This window comes from Piliocolobus tephrosceles, chromosome 1 (assembly GCF_002776525.5).
Source record: "Piliocolobus tephrosceles isolate RC106 chromosome 1, ASM277652v3, whole genome shotgun sequence".
NCBI lineage: Eukaryota > Metazoa > Chordata > Mammalia > Primates > Cercopithecidae > Piliocolobus > Piliocolobus tephrosceles.
Window position 1 is genome coordinate 70,658,239 of NC_045434.1, and position 25,230 is coordinate 70,683,468.

The following is a 25,230-nucleotide window of genomic DNA, read 5'->3' on the forward strand; positions in this document are numbered from 1 at the left end:
CGCGCTTCCTAGGTGCCCATGTACCTGGGCTTTCCACCATGGCCTTGACCAGGCCACTTGACATGGGCCTCGGAGAGATTCAGCTGGGAAACGTGGAAGTGCTGGTTGTTTAGGGTGAGCTACTTTGACACTCAAAGAGAAAAGAAGCCCTGTAATTACCAAGAGCTGCTGTTGTGACTGGCTTACACTGAATGACCCCAGCTCACTCCCCAAACCCGGGAAGTTTCTCAGTTCTTTTGTGTGATAGGTTTTCTCCTGTGTTTGAGTCAGAAGAAAATTCAGGCTCCAAAGAAAAGTTACAGCAGCTCCTCCAGGCTCACCAGCTTGGCTCTGAGTGCAAAGCAGAAACTGTTTAAGATTTGCACCTCAAAGAAAGTACCAAGTATTTGTCCTGGTATCCTGTTGCTGGGTGTTAGGCTGAACAGAGAATGGGATGCTAAAGGTTTGTGTGTTTACCACCTCCTGGATTTTTTTATGACAACTTTACATAGTCTTCCCCAGTTACTGAACTCATACAGATCAGAGCAAGGTCTCTTTGCTTCCAGTTTTCTCCTCCTTTACAACAGCAAACAGATTCTCCTGAGACTGGAAACATTTGTTTTCTCAGCCCACTAACTCCAACTACAGTACATTTCCTCCTTATCATCACTATTTAGTCTGTAATTATTCCAGTCTACTAACTCCCATAGAGGTTGGGGAGAGCCGTGGCTAAATTGCATAAATCACTGATTTTGGGTCCTTCATTGTCACTAATAAACTCAGAACATGGCAGTTACTAGAGGCCCAGTGTCTCAAATTCAGTGTACATTTATGCTTACAACCTGGGGAAGGAAAAGGAAGCTGCTGGCAAGGACCTGCCATGAAGGTCAGAGGTTGCATTTAACTGCATTGTGATTGCAGAGTCTATTTGTTCTCTTGTCCGAACTTGTTAATAACAGGCTAATTTGGTTAAGTTATGAGAATGGCATCTAAAACAGTACATAAATGAAATTCTAATCAAGTCCAAACCCACCCATTCCCGAAACTTCAGACCACTATATTTCAAGCTACTCTGATGTTTGACTCTACTGGGAATGGAAGGTAATCAACCTAAAATACAATTACTAAAAACATCCCATCCTGAAATATTTTCACGTAACCTCACATACCAGAGGTATCTTCCATTGAATGGCCAGTGAACATCAGCAAATGGGGGTGGCATGGGTGATAGGGGAAGACCTTCGGAATATGTCCTCAGTCTCAACCAGAAATCACACTGGTTTGCAAACCTGCACTAATTTCTAGGGCTGGCTAAACTGTCTAATTAGATGCACACATGTAGGGGCACTGGAGGGAGCAGTCATCTTCCTCACCAGCTAGTCAAGACCCCAAAATTACACCAAAGTTCTGGAAATACAGAGAACAAAAATATCAAGAGCTGCATAACCCCACTGATGTTCTAGAATTATTTATTGTTCAGAAAACTCTGCATTTCTCATTTCTCTTCTGTGTCTTAAGTGGACCCATGCATTACAAATCTAGTTGCTGTGGATGGTAAGAAATGGTGTGTAGCAAGTGAGGATGGGGCTGTGACTTGGCTTTGAGTGGGTAATCCACCTTAGGAAAAAGCTGGCCTATGGTGCCCCTGCAGGGCTCCATGGAAGTAATTTACATATGTTCTTTAGAAGTGCCCCTCTCTTCCTAGCCCTTGGGGATGTCACAGATGGCAAACAAGGAAGGCTCACTGAACCCCAACATCTGGTCAAAAGTTTCCACCTGAAGAAGGAGAGTTAAATCCCTTATTTGAGTGGTTACATACCATTCCTGGATCCTCCATCCCCTCTGCTTCAACAACAATTATCTTGAAGTTTTAGACAGATTTTGAAAACCTTTGAAACTCAAGAACAGCAGTCTCAGGATAACATACTTCTTAACACAGAGATTTACATATTGGAAGAAAGTCAATAAGAGAAGCAACTTTACGGGAGGAGGAAAGGAAATTTAATGAAGAGAAAAGGAGGTAGGTGACTAAATAGTTCAAGTCAGACTTATATTTTATTTCCTATCCTGTACCATTTCTAAACTAATATTTTTATACTTTGGGTCTATCAATAAGAACCGGTTAAAAAAAATAAGGAGGGAGGGAGCCTTAAATAAATGGTAACACTAATAGAGACCCAGGGACACAGCCTTCTCTGAAATGCACAGCTTGCTGCTCCACATATAGTATCTTGAAAAATCTTTACTGCCTTCAAAGATACAGCCCTTGGCACCCAGCACTATGCCTCCAAGTTTAGAATGTGGACCTCCATATTTATGTTCCCCAGATGGTGGAATTTATAAATGCACCATGGGGTGCTATTGAAATTAATAATTTAATTCATTTCAGTGATTGTGCCTTGATTGCTAGTCATTATGGCAATAGCAGTTAGCAGAGTCTCCCGGTACTGGGATGTAGCTGAAGGGTAATATCAGGGAGAGCAATTCCTCTGTCATCCGATTTCAAATGCAGTCAATCCCTTCTGAATGGGGAATAGCCAAAAGTTTCTGGAATGAAAATGAAGGCAGCATCAACATAGATGAAGGTGGCTTCAATTTATGTGATTTCAAAAGTTTGAAATCAATCCTCTAAGGAACACTGGAATGATTTGTGATTGTTTTCGCTTGCAGAAGAAAAAGATAAGAGGAAACCCAATGACCACGTCCAAATACACAAATCTTTCACTCTGTGTCTGTGAAGAATCTGTATCCAAATAATTGAAAATTAACTGCACTTTTATTTTATATTCCCACTTGTCTGCTTATCAAGGGAATATACTGGCAGCTGGACTAAATGACTTTTAAGTCCCTTCCAGAGATTCTCAGAGATTCCCTCAGCCTATGACTAGGGGGACAGAGGGGAAGTAGTGCCTGTGCATTTTCTCAAGGGAAGAATTTGCTTCTCTCAGCCTAATGATCTGGAAGCCCAAATGTGCAAGAGGGAAAATTATTGGGCACTGGCACACATAAGTATGGCCAATGTGAAAGAACCTGCTGGAATTTTTCACTCAGGAGGCTGTAACTGCCTTGGATTTACACAGTGCCTTTTCTTCTCTATGAAGCCTAAACCATTTTTCATATTTCCCTCATAATCCTCAAACTTTTTGTTTATCACAGAAGGCCTGATTTATAGATTCTCAATCAATAGCTAAAGAAACTAATATATGAATAGTAAAATAATCCAAAAGAAGTTAGAAGTAGTTTCCTTTCCCCTGACTCTCAGGCCTTTGCTCCATCCACTAGCTTTCCCGTTTGGGATACACCATTTCAATCAACCCCCATAGCCTGAATGAGCAAGAAAAGAATCAGAATGCTTTCCCACATCATTATGGACTGAATGTTTGTGACCACCTCTCACTCCTGCTTAAATTTATATGTTGAAGGCCTAACTCCTAGCATGGCTGTATTGAAGATGGGGCCTCTGAGAAAGTAATTAAGATTAAATAAGGTCGTAAAGGCACAACCCCAATCTGATAGAATTAGTATCTTTATTATAAGAAGGGACATGATATTTCTCTTTCTCTCTCTCTTTCTCTCTCTCCTCTCTCTCTCTCTATCTCTTTTTCTCTGCCATGTGAGGAAGAGCACCCTCACCAAAAAACAATCCTGCAAGACATTTAATCTTGGACTTCTAACTTCTAGAACAATCAGTTGAGCCACTCAATTTATGGCATTTTTGTTATGGCAGCCTGAGCAAATTAATACAGATTTTAACATCAGAAGTGGGGTGCTACTGTAACAAATACCTGAAAATGTATGTGGAAGTGGCTTTGAGACTGGGTGATGGGAAAAGGCTAGAAGAGTTTTGAGGTACATGCTAGAATCAACCTAGATTGCTTTGAAGGGACTTTTGGTAGAAATATGAAAGTTAAAGGCAATTCTGGTATGGGCTCAGTAAGAAAAGACAGGAGGTACAGAGAAAGCCTCTATCATCTTATGGAATATGTATATCATCATGAACAGACCATTAGAAACATGGATGTTAAAGGCCATTCTGGTAAGGTCTTAGATGAAAATGAAGAGCAGGTTATTGAAAACTAGAAGAAATGTGATCCTTGTTATAAGGTGGCAAAGAACTTGGCTGAATTGTGTTCTAATATTTTGTGGAAGATAAAACTTGCCAGCAACAAAATTAAATATTTAGCTAAGGACATTTCCAAGCAAAGTGTTGAAGGAGCAGCTTGGGTTTTCCTTATCACTTATAGTAAAATGTGAGAGGAGAAAGAAAAATTGAAGGAATTGTTAAGCAAAAAATGAACTAGAATTTGAAGATTTGGAAAATTCTCAGCTTATCTACATTGAAAAAAATAAAAGGAGAAAGCTTGTTCTGAAGAGAACACTAGAAGTGTGACTGAACAATTGTTTAATAAGAGATTAGTATAGGTGTAAACCACGAATTCGATCAGCCACCTCAGCAAACCCAGGAATAGAGATGGGATTATACCAGCAGAAACTCTGCCAGCTGGACTAAAAGATTAAAGAGGATGGAAAAAATGGTAGGAGATGAAAGAAACTGCCAGACTTCTGGGATTCTACAGGGCTGGACAATAGAGTTATCTGGCCAATAATATGCTTTATTCTTCAAGAAAAGGAAAGAATGATCCCAAAGGCAATTCAGAGATCATCAGGGCTGACACTTCCAGCACAGGCCCAGTGGGGCCTCTTCAGTTTTGGGGAACCAGGTTGCCACTGTCAAGAGCCTCAGGTGCAAGGCCATGGTCTGGTGCTATGAGGGCGAGGCTGCCCCCATGGAGCTAAAGGGTACCCTATAATTATGTTGGGTGATACTGTTGCCCCAACAGACCTGGAGGGCTGAGCATTGAACCAAAGACTGTTCCTGAGCCTTAACATCTAATGAAATTTGCCTTGCTAGGTTGTTAACTTACTTGGGAGCCATCACCACTTTCTTCTTTCTGATTTCTTCCTTTTGGGATGGGAATGTCTATTCTGTGCTCTTCCACCATCGTATTATGGAAGCACATAATTCATCTGGTTTCACAGGCTCAGAACTGGATAGAAATTTTGACTTAGGATGAATCATAACTTGAGTCTTACTCATCTGATCTAGATGAAGTTTAGATAAGACTTTGGACTAGAATCAATGCTGGAATGGGTTAAGACTTTTAAGGCTGCTGGGATGGAATGAATGTATTTTGCATGTGAGAAGGACATGAATTTGGGTGGGGCCAGAGAGCAAATTTTGTGAACTGAATGTTTCTGTCCCTCCCAAATTCATATGTTGAAGCCATAACCCCCAGTGTGGCTGTATTTGGAGATGAGACATTTAAGGAAGTAATTAAGGTTAAATGAAATCTTAAGGGTGGAGTCCCGATCCAATAGGATTAGGGTTCTTATAAGACCATATACCAGAGAGCAACATCCTTACACACGCATGCACACAAACAAATCCACCCCAATGAAAGGCCAGGTGAGAACATAGGGAAAAAGAAGCTATCTCCAAGCCAGGAAGAGAACCCTGACCAGAAACTGAGTCAGCCAGAACCTTAATCTTGCACTTCCAGCCTCCAGAACTATGAGAACATAAATCTCTATTGTTTAGGCCTCCCAGTTTATGGTATTTTGTTATAGCAGCCAGAGCTGACTGAAACACACACCCTTCCCATCAGTACTAATCCTGCACAAGCCTCCACACTCAGATTCTGCTGCCACTGCAGAGAGTGAAAGGGACAGTTTGGAAACCGAGGTGGAGCCAAGTCACTCCTAACCAGAGGGCTGGGACTTGGCAGACAAATAAAGACCAGATCACTTCTCTCTTTTGCTTCCCTCTCCAGTCTAGTGTGGATCAAGGAGCTCTCAGTGTGGAATCAGGATAAAGAAGCGTTAACTACCTTTTTGTTCCAATCTGGTTTCAAGGAAAACTTTAAAAAGACTGTGGATTTGGAAGAGTGGCAACAAAAATGTGCCCTATTCTTATGTTTTAGGGGCTTCACAATAAATGCCCCTGATGAACTAAGTACATGGTAGTTACAAGAGAGATGCCTTCAGTCATTGTGCTAAGTGATTAAGGTGAACACTATATGAAAGAAATGCCCAGGATTCCCTCTTAATCCCTCTAAGTACCTCACCTCTTGCTTTCCTGGCAGTTTGTACTTCTGGAGTAGTGCTTCTCACACACGCCTCTCTGTGTAGTCTGTAGGCTCTGAGAAAGTGTGCCCCACTCACCTTCAGTGCTATCCCCGTGACACCAGCATGGGGGATTCACATGGGGAAGAGGCTCACTAAATGTTACTAAATTATATGAGTCTGATTGGTGAAAGTAAGAGATATCGCCATTTTGGGAGGCCGAGACGGGCGGATCACGAGGTCAGGAGATTGAGACCATCCTGGCTAACACGGTGAAACCCCGTCTCTGCTAAAAAATACAAAAAACTAGCCGGGCGAGGTGGCGGGCACCTGTAGTCCCAGCTACTTGGGAGGCTGAGGCAGGAGAATGGCGTAAACCCGGGAGGTGGAGCTTGCAGTGAGCTGAGATCGTGCCACTGCACTCCAGCCTGGGCGGCAGAGCCAGATCCCATCTCAAAAAAAAAAAAAAAAAAAAAAAAAAGAAAAATCGCTAGAACTGAATAGAACTTGTTCATCAAAAAAAAGAGGCATGAAGAGCCAAATCCCCCTAAGATATTTCAGTGGTCCCAAACCCTTTCCTATGTGATAAGACAGTGACGTTCAGGTGGCATTTCTCTCAGAAATGCAGGGTCTCCTCTACTCTCAACATCGAGGGTCTTGCAGGATGGGTGGGGACTTTGAGCCACTGCTTTTTCCCTCTTCTTCATTGCTCTCATGCAGTTGTTATTGTTGCTGCTGGCATTTCACAAATCATCACTTATTCTTGAAAATGCCTTCCTGTGGACCAGCAAAATATGTAGCAGAGAGAGCCTTGGACTAAAAGTTAAGTGAATTAGGTCTTAATCCCAGTACTTTCCCAAACTCTCTGTGTGAACTTGGGCAGATCTTTAGATGCCCTTGGTCCAGCTTCCTCTTTAAGGGTGGCATGATGGAAGGGGAGTGGATTTGGGGATAGAACAAACATGAGTTTAAATGCCAGACTTTCCTGTTATAAGGTATGTGGCCCTAGGCAAGTGACTTCACTCTCTTAGCCTCAATTTCTTCATTTCTACATGAGGATAATACATGTCCTACTATATAGTGTTGATAAGAGCTTTAAATATGTTCATGTATGCCAAACACTTCGCAGAACACCTGGCACAAAGCAGGTATCCAAATATGCTATTTGCTTCACTCTTCCATAAAATGGGGCTTAATCCTCTGCTCTTCATACAGTTGTTTAAAGGATCAAATGAGATTGTAGGTGATAAAGATCCCTGAAAACTGCAAAATACTACACACTTGTAAAGTAGTTACATGGAATTAAGAGAAACAGAACATAAATGACTAGCTTCTCTTGGATTATCCTCCAATATCCAAAGAAAATTGCCCAATATTTTCAAAGTATTTAAAAAACAATTTTAAAGAAGGAAATGAACATGAATTGCTTTATAATAGAAGCCATGGTGGGGGTTGGGGGAAGGAGGAAATGAAACTTCAAGTGTAGTAGGCTATGGGCTGATGATGGAAGTGGCTCTGATTCATACCTATGTCCTGGTCCATCAGCAAAATTTCATTCAACCCCAAACTAAAAGTGTCAGAAGAAAAAGACTGGTCCAATAACCATTTTGGTCTGTCTTTGGTGTTTCATATTCACTGGAAAATCTGAAGATGGATAATGGCTAAGTGTTTTTGTCGTGGCCTCGTGCTGAGTGTACCTGGCATATCAGAACACCTTGGTCATCCTGTATTCGTAGGACAGCACTTTCCAAACTGGTGTGTGGAATGCTATTCCACAGAATGTTACAGGGCTCTGCAGTCCAGTAAGTTCAGCAAAATCTTTATTCTATTCTCAGACAGTCACAGGTCATATGCATAAAGTAAAGGTCCTGAGAAGTCCTAAAGACAGGTATATTTGTATAACCCAGAATTTCCCAAACTAATTAGACTGAAAGACTTTCCCCCTTCCTTCAGTCTACAAAGTCATAATTAATATCAGTTAGAACAACATTCTCTAGAAACACAAATACAAGAAAAGGTTTGTCTGCCCACCAGGGACCCTGTTCTACTGTGCTGGGACCACAGTCTATATGCAGCAGAGCATGGTTGGAAGGCAACATCAGCTTCAGGACTTTTGCTAGATAATTGTGCTTATTCCTCCATCAGTGTGGTGAACTTGGGATGACACTTTGAGGAGCTGAGATCATAAATGCCATTTCAATGTAGCAAATATTCACCACCATGAGCCCCCTCAGAGGCTCTTGAGCAAGGGAGCCCTATATAACCTCATACAGTACCAGAGCACATTCCTTTCCTGGGTTTAGACATCATGATTCCCCATAACAATGGGAGGCTGAGGAGGGGGAGGAAACAAAGGTATTTCCCTCATTCCAGAATGAAACAACAAATGCATCAAAAATCAATTCAAATCACTTGTTCTCCCTCCCCTTCTCAAAACCATTCCAGATCAAAATGTTGGTAAGCCTGCCATTGAGAGAAATCTGGCATCTTCAAGGTGGTTACACAGTTTTCTGAATTCACTCTCTAAACATGGTTCTAGCTTAAAGGGCAAAAGCTTAAATTGAGCAGGAAAAAATCACACAGGATAACCGGGCACATGTTTTACATCCTCTTTTCCCAGCACCCTGCAGGGGCACGCGCGCACACACACACACACACACACACACACGCTCTTATTCTTCTATTTATTTTCCTCCACTATTCATATTCATTGGCATCATTCTTTCCTCCCAGTGATGATCTACTCCATTGTCTTTTCGCCGCATAATTCAATTCAAGACAATTGTTTCTTATCCACTGTGTGCCAGGCACTGAGCTTAGAGTCATCCGTTCTCGGAGTCATCTTGGAGCAGAGTCATCTTGGACACCGCCCCCTTCTGCACAGTGTCTAACTGATCACAAATTCCTATCAATGCCACTGCCTCTGGTCCAAACTCCTATCAATTCTGCCTCCGAAATTTCACCCAAATATTACCAGAACTCTTTCCTTACTACCCTCTCCTTATTTCTCACCCAGAAAATTGCAGCAGCCCAATGTGTCTCCTTGTCTTCAGTGTCTATCCATTTCCAAACTAGTTCAGACATAAATCTGATCATGAACTCATCATGCAAATATCTTCAATGGCTCTGCATTTTCTATGGAAAATAATCCCAACTTTAGACAGTGGTCTAAGGGGTCCTTCAGAGTCTAGCCCCCGGTTACCTATAAAATTCCAAGATTCCAGGACTCCTGCCTTCTTCTTTTCCCATTTCTTACCTCCCCTAACAGTAATGCCAGGTCTAATTCAACACTCTAACATCAGTACACAACCAGGACTGGCACATTCAGGTACTCACCAAATATATGTCCAGTGATATGTGGCACAGATAGATGGATGGATAGATGCAAAAGATGTTTCCTATTTCAGCTGCAATAGAGAAGTAAGTGTATGCTTTCCTACTGCTGCTGAAACAAATTACCACAAACTATGTGGTTTAAAACAATACAAAGTTATGATATTATAGTTTTGGAAGCCAGACATCCAAAATGAGGCAGCCGGGCTGTGTTGCTTCTGAAGGCTCCAGGGAAGAATCTGTTTGTCTTTCCCAGTTTCTAGAGGCTGCCTGCATTTGTTGGCTTATGGTGCCCTCCATCTTTAAATGCATCACTCCAACCTCTGCTTCCATAGTCTCACATCCTTCCTCTCTCTGCATCTCTGACTTTGACACTCCTGCATCTCTCTTATAAGGACCCCTTGTGATTGCATCATTGGGCCTGCCAAGATAATCCAAGATGCTCTCCCTATCTCTTGATCATTATTCATATCTGCCAAGTCCCTCTTGCCATTATTCACAATTATGTGGAGCCATTTTTCAGCCTTTCACAGTGAAAAGTACATGTTTAAAGAGAGTTTATGATGGGTGTCACATAAACTGCCAGGGGAAGTCATAAACAGGTGAGCCTGAAGTGTGCCTAGAAAGGCAAAGAAAAGCATTACAGATGGAATGGTTCTTAAGCTGAGTTTGAAGAACAGACAGGTGTTCTAACTGGACAAAGGGAAGCAGCCTATCCAACTGGAGGCACAGGACACAGCACAACAAAAAGTAAAGAGGCTTGGAGGTGGAGGCAGGAGGTGGGCATGACTGAAGCACAAAGTTCAAATATTGGAGGTGGAGGGCAGGATCTTACATGCCAAGCTGATGAATTTAGAGTTTAATCTGGAGTCTGCATGGAATCATCAGTAAAGCAATCAGGGATATGTCATACTGTGTTCTAGAACAGCATCATCCATTAGAAGTTTCTAAAATGAATGAAATGTCCCCTATCTATACTGTCCACTTAGCCACATGGGCTACTGAGTACTCAATATGTGGCTAGGGTAACTAAGAAACTGAATTTTAAATTTTATTTAATTTTAATAAATTTAAATTTAAATAGGTGTAGGCAGCTAGTGGCTACTGTACTGGATAATGCTATTCCAGACATATCATCTGGAGAGTGAATTGAAGGTAACTTGGAGGTACAGGAGACTGAAGGCAGGATTCCAGAGAGCATCTGCCCAGATGAAAAGTGATCACAACCTGAACCAAAACAGGAGCAATAGTAATCATGTTTGGTGGAAACATTAGAAAGAAATGTCTAATGTAGGATCAGGGGGATTTGGTTGATTGGATCTAGGCATAGTCAAGACTTGGCTGCATCTCTGTTTCTCACTTGGGTGGCCAAACGATGCTATTTACCAAGCAAAAGGGGCAGAGTTAAAGGTAAGATGAAAATCTTAATTTGTTAACAAACCTAATTTTTAGATACCTATTAGTAAAGACATTCCAAAATACCTGTGTGTCGAGTCCATGAGAGGGAGATCTGGAATGATGAAGTGGGTTTGGAAACTACCAGCAGACAGGTGATGGCTAAATCCCAGGGCATAGCTCATTTGGTCCAGGAGGAGTAAAGAGCATAGAAAAGCCAAGGCCAAAAGACAGAACCACGAGAAGCACCCGCATTTAAAAAACAGCAAAAGTTGGGAAGCATAAATTAATGAGCTACAAGGAAAGATGCAAGAGAAGGGGTTGTGGGCTCCCAAAGAGGGAACAGACTCCAAAGGAAATCGTCAATTTCCCTTAGCGAGGTCAAATGTGACAATGACTGACAAGCTGCATGGGATTTGAAATGGCAGGACAGTTTCAGTAGTGTTGGGGGTGTGGACGGGACAGTGGAATCCAAAGGAGTTATGGGTGATTGAAGGAAGAAAGTGGGGCACCATCACAGATCCTTCGTGTTAACTCTAGTCTCTGTGAGTTTGACTGTCAAGAGAGAAAGAGGAGCAGAGCAGGAAAGAAAGACAAACATGAGAGTAAAAAGACAGGTGAAACTTGCACCCATTTACAAGCTGTGGGAAAGAAGACCAAAGTGAGGGGGAAGCTACAAATGCAGGAGAAAGAAGGAAGGGACATAGAGGGGCTGACAGCTATTCAGACCAAGCAGTCTTGTACTTTAGCTTTTCATAAAATAAAAGAAAATAGAAAAACATATATCTAGATTCCATTTTTTAAATCACCATTTAAAAAGTAATTGTATGTGCACAAATAGTACAGTCTGTTGTCAAATGTAAGCAATAGCATAGATATTTATCAGTATGCTTTCCCTACCAGGCCATTTTGGGAGTACACTTTTAATTAAAGTATGTCTGGTATTTCTATCAAAATCTCTGCCGGGGAATGACTGACGGAGCATTCAGAACCCCTGAGAATCAGCCCCTTGCCACTGGCTGAGCAGAGGACAGAAAGGCCTTCTTTCCAGATGGCTTCAGAGGAGAGTTTATGCAGAACAAAGCTACAAGAAGATAAGATCAGTACACTTTGCCCCCTCAGGTTCTCCATTGTTCCACCCCCTGCTCCCATAAGACACATAACAGTAAACCCTACTGTTGCATGAGAGTGGGACATCACAGTTCCCACCTGCGCTCATCTTCCCTTTAACTCAGAGGAGGCCAGCTGGCTTAGAGTTGTCCCTTAGAAGAGTCCTTAGGGAGGGTCAGGGGAACTGAAAGGGAAAATGGGGGAGTAGGAGGGAGCAAGAAAGAGGAAGATGGAAATCCACAACCCGATGAGTTGTGGGAGGGAATGTCAAAGTAAACCAAAATGTATGTTACCCATTTTAGATTTTGGTCTTGGGAGTATCAAGGATACACAGAGAGTTAGATGATGTACTATGGGATGGGTGACTCTAGGCCAGCACCTTGCAAGCTCTTGGAGAAAGAGGAGGAGTAAGGGTGAAGGGGAGAAGAGGGGAGAGGAGAGAGAGAAGGTGGAAGGAGGTGGCAGAGAAGGCCAATGCAATTGTGTTTTGCTATTCTCTCAATTCTTCACATATCCCCCATCATCAGCCCACATTCCCAGTCAAATGCCGGGGTTGAAAATCTGTTAAATGTTTATGTGACTCTCATGGAAGCTTTCCTTCTCTTTGTTGGCACTCAAAATGGTGGCAGCCTAGCCCTGTTTATTCATTAATGCCTCTAAGTCAATACTGAAGAAGAAGTCAGAGGACTAGCAAATGGCAAAGCCAACAGCTCTTTCCTATGTCTCCAAGGAAGGGAGAATGTTCAAGACAGTCCATACTCCTTTCTGTCAGAAGCTAAAAGTACAGAAGAGAAAAAACGAACTTCCAACTAGTTGAGAAATTTTAAAGGTAACTTATCATTTTCAGATCAGGAAAGTATGGCCCAGAAATGCTAAATGAATTGACCAAAGAAACAGGCTAGAGCCGAGGTCCCCAGATCCATATTTAATTCCCTTTCCACTGACTCAGAGGTTTTCAAACTGTTTCCTGGAGGTATTGTGGAGAAGGGGACAGCCAGGAGGAAGCCCAGTCAAATAGGCAGACTGCTTTCATAACAGTCAACCATAGTAATTCCCTTTCGTCTGACAAACACACACACACACACACACACACACTCACATACACACACATGCACACACACACATGGCTTTTGCATAATATTTCATTTGAAGAAATTTTCTGTTACTAAAACTAAGTTTTAAAAAAACACCGTTGCCATTCTTATGTTTTATGTACAACAAGACCTCAGGTTCTGCTCTATAAACTCATTGTCAAATACACAGGCTTGTTTTCAATATGAGTATGATTTATGACTGATGAGGGTCCTGAGTGAATAACAAGAGTGAGAATTAATTCAGGATGATACTATATGACAAGCGGACCATCACTAGGAAGTGTATGACAATAGTTGCATACACTTTTGCAAGCACTGAAATCCCCCAAAGAGCTTGTTAAAACACAGATAGTTGAATCTCACACTAGAGTTTCTGTTTCAGAAAGTGTGGGATGGTGCCCCAAAATTTGCATTTCTAACAAGTCCCTAGAGGCTGCTGATGCTGCTGGTTCAGGGACCACACTTTGAGAACCAATGGTACAAAGTACAGACTGTTGAATGGAGTTAGTTCTATCACGAGGTCCTCATGATGCTTCAAACTGAACTTTCAGGGTAAAAGAAGGACTCCTTTTAGAGGCAATATGATTCAACCAGTGAAAATAATACCTGGGAACTTTGTAAGACATGAAAAGGTATTTATAAGATTGAATAAAAAATATGACTTCAATGAGAAAATGTAATAGGAAGAAAAGTGAAATGTGCTAACTATTTTCTCTGCTGTATAAAACAGACATTGACCTCTAGATTTTGTGCAGGTATGGTGGTTGGTGGTTAGGTTAGAAATAAATGTGTATCCTAGTCACTCGTTCATATAAAAACCATTTATAAACATTGGAGTTAGGAGTAGAAATAAATCCCTATTTATATGCGTATGAGTATCACATGCACTCATTCTTTCCACAAATGTTTACGAATTCCTACTATATAACAGGCACTAGGGGAAAGACACATGTTCGTTGCCTTTAGTCTGGTGGAGGAAACAGGAAGTGAGATAAGAGCTAAGAGAAGTGTATGGAAAATCCTACGAAGGGGGAACCATTTGGTTTGGTAGATACTGAGCTCTATTTGGAACGGTGTGTATTTGGGTTGTATATGTCTGTAACTCATGGGGGAAACCTGGGTTGGAGATGTAGACTGGCCATCCCTATCTATTTATGGGTATAAGTGATTTCTCCATGAAAGCAGGTATAGTGTGAGAAAAGGAACATTAGCATTTATGGGTCAGGTAGAAGAGGAGTAGCCAGTAGAGAAGAGTGGGAGACTGACTGTGGACTAATAGAAATGTAAAGATAACATATACAATTAAGGGCATAATAATATTTATGTTTTGAGCAATAATAACTTATTTACTTGAAATAATATGTCTTTAGTAGTTTAGTCAATATGCCCTGTGAGAAAAAGCTAACATGCTAAATTACTCATAGTATGTCTTATACTTCCCGGTTAGAATCCAACCTCACTCTGTATTTTCATGTATCCTGGTGTCTTATGTAAGTAAACAAAAGATAATCCCTCACAGAAATCTCTAAAACTCTAATTAATAATTTTCCTAATAGTTTTATTCTTAGGGCCATTAGCTTTCAGTCATTTAGTCTTGAAATGCCATTGAAAAATTACAAAGATAAAATACTACTCTATAATAGAAATGAACAAACCATTGATACTACAACATGGATTAATCTTAAACGCATTTGCTAAGTGAAAGAAGACAGACCTAAAAGGCAAATACCACATGATTTCATTTATGTGACATTCTGGAAAAGACAAAACTTATAGAAACAAAGAACAGATCAGTGATTTTCAGGGGTGAGGGGTGGAAATTTTAACTACAAAGCAATAGCACAAAGGACTGTTGAGAATGATAAAAGTGTTCTGTATCTTAATAACAGTGGTGCTTACATGACTCTATACATTTGTCAAAACTATAAAACTCTGCACCTCAAAGAGTAAATTTTACTATATGTAAATTTAAAAATAAATAAAAGTCTTAAAATATAAATCTTTAATAGTTACCACTTCAAAGGATGCTATGGTTGAATGTGTCCCCCAAAGTTCATGTGTTTGAAACACAATCCCCAATGCAACAGCGTTGAGAGGTTGGACCTTTAAGAGGTGGTGAGGGTGTGTGGGCTCTACCCTCTTGAATAGATTAATGTTGTTATCTCCAGAGCGGGTTTTCTATAAAAGCAAATGCAGCTCTCGTTTGCGCTCTGTTGCACCATCTCGTGACATTCCATCTTCTCCCATGGGATAACACAGCAAGGAGGCCCTTACCAGATGCAACCCCACAATGTTAAACTTCCCAGCCTCTAGAACCATGAGCCAAATAAACTTCTGTTATTTATAAATTACCCAGTCTGTGGTATTCTGCTATAGCAATAGTAAAATGGACTAAGACAAAAGAATCTTATTTAAAATAAATCCAACTTGTCATTTTATGATTAAATCATCTACACACACACAACACACACACACACTCATTCCTCTTTGTAGAAATTCCATACAAAGTTATTTATTCACTAGTAATCTTACTCCAGGGGAGTTTGGTTGACTTTCCCAAGACAGAATAGAAGGTAGCTGTTCAACTCTTTTTCCTGAGGTGCCTCAAATTTCTACTTGTTCATTAAGAGAATTCTCCAGAGACAGATGTATTACAGCACTTTGAGAACTATATTCACACCCACTGCTGAAGAGTGAAAAGAGATAGCTCAAGGTTCCACTCTGTGAAACAATTTAGTGGCTAAATGTGTTACTTAGGAACTAAATCCAAGCAGGTACTTAAAAAGAAGCAATTAAACATGGTGACAAATACTTCCCAGAGTATATGGGTATTTAGACTTCTGCTTAAGTCTCCCATCCCTGCATCAGTGCACACATTACACTTCAAGTACACATCTCTTTATACATTCTATTACCTCATGGCCATTACTTGTGGGTGATGAATGCTGGTGTTCACAGAACAGCGTGCTGATGCATTTTTTCCTGCCATTGTATGTAACATGTTTTCTAATTCTTTTGCTCTATTCAGCATTTGACCCCAACGATGGGGGATTATGGTATTAACTCTCTACCCAGCACACATTCTTTATAGACTCTCACTAAATACTGTAAGCCTGCTGCAGAGAGGAATAAAAGTGAAAGCATACCGTCTGGTCTTAAGCTGAGCACACAGAGGGTCGTGATCCAATTGGAAGGGAAGCAGAATTTTTAAAAAGAAAGAGGTTTGACCAAATTTTAATCCATGTCATTTTCATTTCTCTTACCCTGTGGATTTGGGTGATTTTATTTACACTGTCAGCTTGAGCCTAGGGATTGGAAATCAGGCTTTTATGGAGATTATTAAAAGTACATACAGTACACTAAAGGTTGGGCTAACTCTGATATATGCTGCTAAAAATATGAATGTGAATGCCCTGGTATTAGAAGCCACAGGCGTACATTTCATCCTCCTTAGAAGGTTATTCTTGGGAGCTGGCCCTGCTGCAGTGGTAATGAGATGCAGGCTGTCAGGATATTTCTAATAGGTAGCAAATGACCAGGGATGGAGATGAATCAGCATTACTCAGATGAGAAGGTAGCTCTTTATACCATTAATTCCAATCCAAAGTAATTCCACCATCCTTCTCCCAAAAGAGACGGCACTGTAATTGTGGGGGAGGGGAAGAGCAGAGAGCTAAAGCTCCAAGGATTTATTGATGGGTTGGACACGCTGCAATGTCATCCAAGTTTCTAGGATGAGTTTCGCTGGGTTTGAGCTTCTCAGATGCATCACCAGTAACTTTCAGTTAGGTAATGTCATATAGGCTTAGGTTATAAAGATAATGCTCTACACCTCAGTCAGAATGTTGAAGATCTCAATGGATAAAAATGAAATGGTTTATCAGATCTCAAAGTACTAGGAGCATTCAATCTTTAATGAGGTAGATTTAGGATCTCAAGTATGTGAAAGTACTATTTTACAAAGCAGTTGACTATGAAGGCTTTGTGTCCTTGCAAGGTTGTATATTATGACCATCAAAATAGGCTTAAACAGGTTTTAGGAGATGCATGGATAACAGCTCCATGATGGATCACTAAGACAAAATGGGGTATTTTAGGGACTTATTTCCAATGATTGGGGGCCAATGACATTCCCATGCCTACTTCATGGTCTCCTCAGGTGCCACTGATAGATCAAGAGTCACTGCTATGATGAAGCTTTGAAATGTGTCAAATACCTAGAAATTGAGAGGAAGGTAGATGGCAGGAAATTCCAAATCTTTATTTCACCTGGAGCTCTCAAGTCTCAAGACCAGAACAATAATGTTCAGTTTAAGGACTGGGGTTGGAAGCAGTGGCTCATGCCTGTAATCCCAGCACTTTGGGAGACCGAGGTGGGCAGATCACCTGAGGACAGGAGTTAGAGACAAGCCTGGCCAACATAGTGAAACCCCAACTCTACTAAAAGTACAAAAATGAGCCAGGCATGGTGGCATGTGCCTGTAATCCCAGCTACTAGGGAAGCTGAGGCACGAGAATCCCTTAAGCCTGGGAGGCAGAGGTTGTAGTGAGTCCAAAATCATGCCACTGCACTCCAGCCTGGGTGACAGAGTGAGATTCTGTCTCAAAAAAAAAAAAAAAGAAAGAAAAAAGACTGAGGTCCATGCCTCTTTGTCACCACCTAGACCACTCACATGTAAAAATGTGCTACCCTGCCAAACACCCAGGCCGTGAAAGGAAACACAATGAAAGGTGTCCCTTCAGTGATTTCACTCTTTGAAGCCTTAGTTCTGAACCACTTGTCCTATCTCACTTATGTTTTACATCCTAACTTGTTTATCTTTTTGGCTTCAGAGCTGGGATTTATTTTCCTTTTACAGCTTTACTCACTCACTACCCTCTGAACCCTGCCAAAAACAAGCCACTCTCTGACTAGAATGTTTTCTTCTTAATCTCTGATCCTGACCCTTGCTCTGGCTGTACCACCTTCAGGCACACTGAGTAAACATCCCACCTGGCCCAGCCTTCCCCATGGGCTTCACTACAACAGCGTGCCCCTGGCCCCCGAGAATAGTTAGCTTACCAGGTGTACCCTAGCCCACAGGTATGATTTGTTTGAGGATACCAGTAAACTACCACCAGAAAGAAGTACAACGTGTCCTTTTTGTGTGATAGCACACAAGTTTCTATGACTCTTGTCCTACTGCCCCAACCCTCCTTCGTTACTATAAAAACATAAACATACACGTTATGTTATTTTTTACAAATGATGTTTCACATGTTTTACTTACTGAATTTGCACAACAGTTCTATGGATCAGAAAGAGTAAATATGACAAGTGATTTGGCTCATATTACAGCCAGTAAATTATAGAGCTTAACTCACCTGGTCAGTGCTTAATCTACTACCAGTGTTCCCTTGGGCTGAGCACCTCTGAAGGATAGGGATCAAATCCATATGGTCACTCTGCATGGAAATTAATAAATAACGTTGGTGGGATGATGAAGTTGATAATTATGAGAGTCATAAATATGCTTTTTATCTTCAATTGTAGAAATCAATTTCACTTTCCTGATTTTCATACCTATATGCCTTTGCACACATTTCTTCCTGTACTTAGGAAGGCTTCCATTTGCCCTGTTTGCCTAGAAAATCCCTCTTCATCCTTTAGAAGCTGATACATACATTACCTCCTCTGCAAGGCCTTTACCTATCACTGCCCACCCCCAACTTCCAAACAGCTAGTTGTGTCATGTGTTAATGGTGTCACATTTAGGAAATAATTATTTCATTATTTGTTTATATATGTTTCTCTCACCAGATTATGGACAAGGCCAGGAATAGTGTCTTATTCCCTTTTCCATTCCAAGGTCTGCCACGGTGCATGACACATTATAGAAACTCAAAAAGTTTTTTTTGAACCAAATGTGATGATGATGATCATGATGGTGATGATGGGGTAGGGGGACAATTTCACTCCTTCCAAGAGAAAGAGCTTTCCCAGCTTTTAGAACCAGTCTTTAGTTTAGAATAGTATATTAGTCATGGAAATCAATGCAGGCCACTATCAAATACAACTTCCAAAGTATTATACCTCAAGACAAGGTTATTTCTTACTCATGAAGATATGGTGTGGATTAGATAGATACCTTCACTGGGTGCCCCTCCTCCAAGTGACAGCTCTGAAATCTGGGATCCTTCCATTATGCGGCTCTCCCATCTTCACATCCTTTGCTTCCAGCTGTTCAGATGGGAGAAAATATAGAGAAGACACACCAAGTTTAAAATACTTGTTCTACAAGTGACAGTCATTGTTTCTTCTCACATTCCATTGGCCCGTGTAACTGCAGGGTCACCTGGAAGACGTAATCTTCCTACGTGCCCAAGGAGAGACTCAAAAATGGTGAATGCTGAAAGTCTCTTGCCATGGGTTGCCCTTCTGAACACCAAATATTCATTTCCCACTTTCTCTCACAGAACACACTCACCCCACGCCAAGGGGAGCACCCAAAGTCCCATTTAGTCACCACCTCCAGATCAATGTCTAGGATATCTGGGTGAGGCACCATCTTTCTTATTCATCAGTCTGACACAGCCCCTCTCAGTGCAGTGACCTTCATATGTAAAACATTAGTTATCTGTATTCCAGATCTCCACCATCATAAACCATACCATAATGGTGGAAAAATGACGGGAAAACTGCAATAAATAGTACTATTTGTAATGGGAAATAAGAGACAAAACACATCATGGTCCTTGGCAATGCTGAAACCTTTCTGTGCCAACATGGGAAGCACAGATACTCTGGGTGTGGTGGAGATGTGTGGACTTGACTCCGGGAAGGACTCCTGTATTTGTTCTTCTCCTTAGCTACATGTGAAGTAGGCTCAGGGGAATTCATTTTCCTTCAGAGCAGTACAGTTCTAGAAGCCTGACATGTGCTTGGTCTGCAATGTGTTGGGAACTCAAAAGTTGTTTTAAGCCTGGACCAAGCAAAGGCCTTTTAAGTCCAGGCTCCTGGTTTCATCGTAATACAATTATCAAAATCTTAGATGATGTAGATCTCTTTGCTTTTAGTCAGTTCCAAGTGCCGGTAACTAAACCTACAGTTACTTTCTAAACATTGTTATCAAATTTACCTTTTTTTCTTTGTGTCTTCACCTCCATACCTTTTTTTCCCCAACGTAATTACCTAATTACATTGAGGCTATAAGAAACAATAGGTGAGAAGACCACATGACTAATCTGATTTTCACCTCAAATGACTTCATTCAATTGAGAACTTTTGCTAGATATTTATCACTTAAAGTCATTTTTGGTGCCATATCTTACTGTTTGAGTTTAAAAGAAATTTATTTTTTCCAACCCTACAAGGCCAAATTTCTTGACTCTGTATTCTACTCTATTTCTGCTTACTAACTCAATGATTATTTCCTGAGTCATCTCTTTCTTGCAACTTTCTTGTAATACACGAAAGAGATATTTCAACATTAGCCAATACCACTATTAAAATTCTGTTTGCTAACCATTTCCCCTAAAGGTATATACCAGGCACATGGACTAACTTCTCATTAATAGTAGCAATAGTTGGATTTATCACTACATAACATGAATTCCCATCTTTCCATTTTCTGGTATTAGTTTCCTTCCTGCCAGATGCTATATTACTAAACCAATGATAAATACTTGGGATCGTGTAAAGGTCAAGGAATGTGGTTTGGTTATGTCAATATCCCACTTCTGGTACCAATTTCTATACTACAGCAATAAATACCGGTTGCTGTAACAGCAGTCTCAGTGATTTCACACACAAGTTTATTTCTTCCTTACGTAGCTATCCAATGCAAGTCTAGAAGCTCTCCTTGGAGGCTCTCTTCCAAGCGGTGACTCAGGAATTCAAACCAATGGCCTTTAGCTGATTGTAGAAGAGGAAGGAAAACTGAAATATTCTTTAAGATGCTTTTAAGGGACATGACTAGAAGTGGCTTATATCCCTCTGCCCTAATTTTTTTGACTGGAACCCTGCCACATGGCCTCAAAAAAACTGCAAAAGGAGAAAACGAAGTCTTCCTGTATACTCTGGAATAGGAAATGGGATTGGTGATTTTTATGGCTATCTGTGTTGTATTACAATATGTTATTCATTTACTTGACTCCTCGTTGATGACTGAACAAACTGAGAATATTATCTTTCTTATCTTTCTTTTCTCAGTCACCAACTAGATGCTTCAAAAATAACATTTTTATATTAAAAGCACAGGTCCAACCTACTTTAAAATTACTTATGAGGGATTTAATGCAAATAAAATATTTCCCATTTAACAAATGAGACAAAATGGAAACACTGACAGGTTTCAAGGGACCCACTGTGAATTATCCAACAATCAGCAACATGGTACTATGGCCAGGTAAGTTCGCCTGGCTCAGATAGTTGCCTAGATGCCATGAAATAGAGTTTCTGGCTTCCCAAAGTCTGTCTGTCCTTGGTATACATGGAACCAGAAGCTCCCAAATACTCCTGTGGCATGATATAACGGTACTGAGAGGCAGGAGGACATGTGGAAGCCTGGGATTAGAACAAGTTGGCTACAGAGTGTAAGGATTCTACCTCCAGAGGCAAATGGCCAGGACCATGGGCAGGACTAAGGGCAAACTCTAAAAGACACAACAAAGGAGCCACTCGTCTGTGACACCAGCCCAGGGACCCAGGCAACAGACCAAACCCGTCCTGCAGCAAGACTCAGAGACCTTGCAAAGACCAGAAAAGACTTGGAGGTAACAAGCAAACCCAAGGTCCCCTGTCCCCACCACCATGAGGGTACATCCACCTCCTCCCCTGAAGGATATTTCTTTTTCTCTCAATCTGCAACATTTGCATTCTTTCCAATTAGTACATTCATTCATTGACAAAAAGCCCAAGTTGCTTTTCTGGTTCTTCAGCTTCTCAGGCTTCTGGTCTGAATGGTCATTGTCTGGACAAATCAGGAGCTGGGAGCCTACTAGCTGGGCCACTTGGCCTGGCAGAGGTGCCTTCAGGTGCTTACCTGCTCCCTTTAGATACTGGGTGTTTCACCAGAGCCATGGACAGACCAGAAGGTAAGGTGCCATGGTCACTTGGAACTTAGCAGCTTGCAGGAGCACCTCAGGAGAGGACGTAAGTCTTCAAAACATACTTTAAAAACAAATGTTTTCCAACATTCGGGCATCGCATCCTATGGAGCATGAAGCATGTGGCAGGACAATTATGGTGGGCTTTCTGAAGTCATGGAAAAGACTAAAAATGGCCCGTTTCTCAGGACATAAGGAAAAACAGGCATTGAGCCAGTGGAAACCAAGAAGTAAGCCAAAAAGAAATGGAGGCATTTCTGCTTTTCCTTACTAGTTCCTTTCTACATTAAAAACCAATTTTACTAGCATTTTGTCAGCCAGAGTCTTCTGTAAACAAGCACTTCCAATTTCTCAAGCCAATGAAAATGGAGATTCATAAAGATGTTTTAAGAATTGCAAGCCTGAAATGCCTTGGTGCATCATTAATACAAATTAAATATGATCTGCCTTTTTAAAAACCATTGCGTAATAATACTTATGAAAACTGGTAATTAATATTTAGAATGTTTAGAACATCTACTTAAATATTTGACTTACAGGCCAGTTTTGCTATGGAATGTGCTAAGAACTGACTAACTAGCATCATGAAAATCCATGTACTGCAGAATTCAAAAGAGAAGATCGCATGCCAAACCTGATAATTTATTAAATGTGTGAACTGCACCAGGTCCTTTAAACTCTCTGTGCCTTATTTTTCTCATTTATAAATGAGGACAATGATATCTCCCATCCCTGGTTATTAAGCTTCAATGAGATGGGCACGTGCCCATACCTAGCACATACTTGCACAAAGGAGGCACTCAACAAATACAGCTGCTATTGTTATGATGATGATGATGATGATGATGATGATGATGATGATGATGATGATGATGATGATGATTTTTAGTACTGCTACTACTAGCTGTGTGAGCTTATTTGAGTTCCTAACCCTTTCCTTGTTGTTCTAGCCAGCCTCTGCTCACCCTCGCATTCTGGCCTTGCATACCCACTGTGGAACTCTAAACATTTTCCCAAGTTCTGTTATCAGTCCCTCCTTTTCTCACTAAAAAAAATAATAATAAAGAGTTACTTGAGAGTGTCTGAGACTCTTTCAGAGTAACTCCCCCTCCAAAGAGTCACCTCCCTCTGCCCTTGTCTTGGTTCTTCCCATCATTTCCTCTTCCTCTGGGTCAGACCTGGATAAACTTGGAGTTTCCTTCCTTCGTGCTCTCTGGAGAGCTGAGTGCTGCACACTTGAAAGCCTAAAAACTTGTCATTTCCACCTTGAACTAGTGGCTGACCTCGCCAGACAGCCTGAGAAATGAATTAGTGTCCTTAAGCGGAGGCAGAATATGAACAGTGACCCAGCCCTCCTAAGCAACCACAGAAACTGTCAAGCAGTAGTTAAAAGTTCCCTTTTTCCCAACCCCTTTAATTATGTTGAAAACTATGTCATATTGTTTTTGAAAAAGTTAATGAAATAGTAGGTAAAGGTGAACCAAGGAACATAATTTACTTGGATTTCCTTGCAAGCTTTTCATAAGGTCCCTCATAAAAGGCTATTAAGGAAAATAAATGACCAGAAGGCTGTGAGCAAAGTCTTTCTGGTGTATTAAAAACTGGTTAAGCTATTTTAGAAGGAAGAATCCCTGATGCTGGCTACTTCTTGGAGCAGGGAAAGGTTAATCGCAAACTGTCCTTAGTATTAGTATTTGGACTTCAGATATTTGAATGATTTATAAAGGAAAAAAAGCGAAGTTGGCCAAAGACAAAAAATTATTATTATTTTTTACTTTCTTAGACTTTTTTTTTTAAACAACATTCTTTTCATTTTATTTTTTTAAGCTGACAAATAAGAATTGTACATGTTCATGGAGGACATAGTAATGTTTTGGTACATATAATGTATAGTGATCAGATCAGGGTAATTAGCATATCCATCACCTCAAACATTTGTCATTTCTCTGTGCTGGGAACATTTGATACTATTCTAGCTATTTGAAACTATGTATTATTGTTAACCATAATCATCCTACAGTGCTATAGCACACCAGAACTTATCCCTCCTGTCTTGCTCTAATGTTTTATTCTTTAACAAATCTCTTCATCTGCTCTTCTTTCCCCCTTGGAATTAACCTTTTTTTTTTTTTAATTTAAATGAGTTTTAGGGGAACAGGTGTTGCCTGGTTACATGGATAAATTATTTAGTGGTGATTTCTGAGATTTTGGTGCACCCATCATCCGAGCAGTAAACTCTGTACCCAATGAGACACAAAATTATTACCATGGTCAAACCTCTAAGTTTTTGGTATGAATGCAGGACCCTTGTCCATCAATAGGAAAACCTTTCAGAGTAAGATAAAAATGCTTCTCACTTGTGTGGCCCCAGTCCAGCCAGGCCTGAGGCTGGAGGGCAGGACACAATGATCTTGCGAGTGTCCTTCCCACCCTTCCAGCAGATGGTAGTTTAAGGCCATGAAAAATTAGAAATGAGTGGCATGGGTGGAAAGCATTGAAGCAATATGAAGACACTATTTTGCATGTTTTTCATTCCAAAATTGTAAAAGAATAATTCTATTGGTAAAGGAGAGCCAAAGGAATGTCATGGGGACTCGGGCATTAAGTCCATTTCCTGTGTCATTTTTGTATTTGACCTGATGCAGCAGAAAGTAAACAAGAGATACTGAGACCTGTTTACTGCCTATTTACTCTACGGGCAGTGGGAAGAGCTGCTTTTTTTTTTTTTTTATGAAAGAAGACCTCTTAAAGTGCTGATAATCAATCTAACAACACGTTTATTCTCATAGGTATTTTCACCACTGCTCTCCCCCTTCCAAATATTTTCACTGTAAAATGAGACAGAAGAAATCATACCAATATCTGGGTGTTGATGACATAAATCCCAGGTCCTCTTCCAGCCATGGCCCTCATTAATCTTTCTGACACTTTTTCTTGAGCCTCACCTGTGTTTCTCCAGGATCAAAAAGTCCTAAACACAAAAGTCGCACTGCAAAATCAATGGCAAAAATAATTCTAATCTAGGTTTGCCAAAGCTGCTGCTCTTCTGCCTAGTCAAGTACTAAGGTACTCTAGTTCATACATAGGGTGCCATTTATCCAGTAGGAAA

The 25,230-nt window shown here is 40.8% G+C and overlaps 1 long non-coding RNA gene across 1 annotated transcript in view; it reads right to left on the bottom strand.

The window, feature by feature from the left end:
* LOC111537132 overlaps positions 1–25,230 on the bottom strand; it is a 177,292-nt gene that overhangs the window by 66,033 nt on the left and 86,029 nt on the right. The window contains exons 3-4 of the long non-coding RNA XR_002729912.1: positions 19,131–19,254; positions 18,399–18,479 (exon numbers count right to left, since the gene is read on the bottom strand). This is a non-coding gene — a long non-coding RNA (uncharacterized LOC111537132). The remainder of the gene's footprint in view (positions 1–18,398; positions 18,480–19,130; positions 19,255–25,230) is intronic.